Here is a 3,312-nt window from a genome sequence, read left to right as displayed (position 1 = left end):
GCTGTGCCCTCCAGACTCCTCCCTGTGCTCCCACCAGCCCTCTCGTTCCCTGAGGTCTGCGTCTGTCCCCAGCGTCTGCTCAACCTGTCAGTAGCCCAAAACTCAGAAGGTAGGAGAGCAGAGTGTCTGAGCGCTAGGACCCTGGAAGCAAACCGTCTGATTCTTAACCTCTGCAAAGCCTAGTGTCATTTCATCAACAAAATAGCAAAAGTGGTAATACCCATCTCAGAGGTGGTTACAAGGGTTGAATGGGGAGCTAAATTGTCAGATGTGTATTGAACCCTCGGTAGCATTTACCATTATTATTACCAAGTTAATAATATGTTTTTTGTTCATTTTTTGGTTTGGGGTTTCTTTTTACTTTTTCACTTGTTATTTTTTATTGGAGTGCAGTTGCTTTACGATGTGTGTGTATGTATATATATATATATGTAACATCTTTTCTTTATATATATATGTACAATGGAATATTGGCCATAAAAAAATTAAATAATGCCATTTGCAGCAACACGCATGGACCTCGAGATTCTCATATCAAGTTGAAGTAAGTCAGATAAGTACCACATGATATCACTTATATGTTGAACCTAAAATATGATACTGCTGCTGCTGCTGCTAAGTGGCTTCAGTCGTGTCCGACTCTGTGCGACCCCATAGACGGCAGCCCACCAGGCTCCGTCGTTCCTGGGATTCTCCAGGCAAGAGTACTGGAGTGGGGTGCCATTTCCTTCTCCAATGCATGAAAGTGAAAAGTGAAAGTGAAGTCGCTCAGTCGTGTCTGACTCTGTGCGACCCCATGGACTGCAGCCCACCAGGCTCCCCCGTCCATGGGATTTTCCAGGCAAGAGTACTGGAGTGGGGTGCCATCGCCTTCTTGGAAATATGAGACATGAACTTATCTACAAAGTAGACGCAGACTCACAGACATAGAGAACAGACTTGTGGTTCCCAAGGGATGGGGGGAGGGATGGATGAGGAGTTTGGGATTAGTAGATGTAAACTATTATATAGAGAATGGAAAAACAACAAGGTCCTTCTGTATAGCATGGGAAACTATTTAACATCCTGTGATACAGCAAAATGGAAAACAATATGAGAAAGGATGCGTGTATGTGTATAACTGAATCACTTCAGTTCATCAGAAATTAACACAACATGGTAAATCAACTACATTTTAATACATTTTTTTAAATGAGGCTCAGAGACCCCCACCCCACCCCAGCAATCCGAGGAGGCTCAGCGGCGGGGGCTCCAGCTGAGGTGGCCCTGCGGACAGAAGAGCAGGGCAAACGCTGCTGCAGGCTCAGCCCCCTGAACAGACTCTGTAGCGGCCCCCGATCCCTGGGCCACTCTCTGGACCCAAAGTCCTGAGCCTAATGATACATCCCCACCTGAGCTCCCAGAAAGGGCAAGGGAGGACTACCTCGCCAAGGGACACCTCTGTAGTGAGGGATGGGGCTCAGCTTCCTTCCGAGACTCACGTGAGATTCCCTCAAAACCAAGAGAGAGGTGCCAGGCAGCCAAAACTCCACAGCAGAGGTCAGCCCGAGGCCTTTGCCTCAAGGAGCTAACAGTGTGGGAGGAGAGGTGAGCCTGACCTTGGAGCGCATCGATTCCCACGTTTCTCGGGTGTTGTCAGTGGAGCTCTCTGAGGATGCGAGTATGAGAAAGGCTCAGTGAGAGGTGCTGGCTAACCCGGTTCCCTCATTTCAGGCCTCTCAGGGCCTCTGATGGAGAAAGCGATGGCACCCCACTCCAGTGCTCTCACCTGGAAAATCCCATGGATGCAGGAGCCTGGTGGGCTGCAGTCCATGGGGTCGCGAAGTCGGACATGACTGAGCAACTTCACTTTCAGTTTTCACTTTCATGCATTGGAGAAGGAAATGGCAACCCACTCCAGTGTTCTTGCCTGGAGAATCCCAGGGGTCAGGGAGCCTGGTGGGCTGCCGTCTATGGGGTCGCACAGAGTCGGACACGACTGAAGCCACTTAGCAGCAGCAGCAGAGCCTTTGACATGCCAGCGTGTGCTGTGAAGGTCCCGGAGGGGAAGACAGCATCAGCTTTTCCCTTGTTTGACCACGCAACCCTTTCCTTGGAGAGTATTCTGCAGGACGGGTATTCTGTTCCTATACCACATTAAGGGAAACTCCGATCTAACTCAACCTTCAGACAGGGAAACTGAGGGGCTTTCCTGGCCTTCCTGAGTCCCCGGCCTCCTGACTGTCCAGCCAGGACTCAGGGAAGGGATCTGTTCCCAGGAAAGGGGCCAAGATGGAGGCAGCGACCTGGGCCAAGACAATTGCTCGGGCCCTCCCCCGGGCCTGGTGCCCGCCGACATGAGCTCACCTCCAGGTGCAGATGAACAATGCATACTCTATAGGCCTTCGGGGCCCACTTCCATCTTCAGGAAGCCCCTTCCAGGGAAGGAGGGCCAGTCATGGCAGCCCAAGGCCATTCAGAGCCGGGTCCCAGCCGCCTCAGCACCAGAGGGAAGGAGGCAGACACTCGGCCGTTAGCAGGAGCCCAGGGCCTGGCTGAGGAGCAGGTGTGCCGGAGTCCAGGCCCCTGACCTCCTCCCCCACCGCTGCATGGCTGTGTGACCTTGGGAGGGTTAGTGAAGTCTCTGAGCCTCAGTTTCTTCAGCTGAAAGAAAATCCACTGAATTATAAATGACTCCGTAGGACCTCCCTGGACATCCAGTGGTTAGGACTCTGCACTTCCACCGCAGGGAGTGTGGGTTTGATTCTTGGTCTGGGAACTAAGATCCCACATGCTATGAAGCACAGCCAAAAAAAAAAAAAAAAGATTCAGTAAAGTGTGAAGTATTCTTCAGATATGAGGTACTGTTGAAACAAATGTGCTGCTTTTTCTTAATGAGAGACCCTGAAAAAGACTTTGCAGGCAGGTCATGGCAACTCTGGGGGTGGGGGAGGTGGCTTCCCCAGAAGGAGGTGTCTCCTATTTGCTTGTGTTAGGCAAGGCCATGGCCTACCTAGAAACACAGACAGGATAGCATTGACATGAGGTGTTCATTCGAGAAATATTTCCTGAATGCCACTAGAGTGCCAGGAACTGGGCTCAGAGTTACACACACACACTTCACACTGGCTCACACCTTCCATCTCTGCCCTGACAGTCCATGCTGCCCAGAATAAACTTCCCCTCTTAACCTGGGGGATTTCTATTTATCCTGCCAACCTAGTATGAGGGGGTCACCTCCCCAGGGAAATTCTTCCTGGGCTCTCCTCTCTCCAACCTAAGCTGATGCTGCCTCTGTGCTTTCTGTGTGCAGACTCTCATCACTGATCCTCC

This window comes from Budorcas taxicolor, chromosome 3 (genome assembly GCF_023091745.1).
Source record: "Budorcas taxicolor isolate Tak-1 chromosome 3, Takin1.1, whole genome shotgun sequence".
Lineage (NCBI taxonomy): Eukaryota > Metazoa > Chordata > Mammalia > Artiodactyla > Bovidae > Budorcas > Budorcas taxicolor.
The sequence above is the reverse complement of the archived record's forward strand: the minus strand, read 5'-3'. Positions refer to the sequence as shown.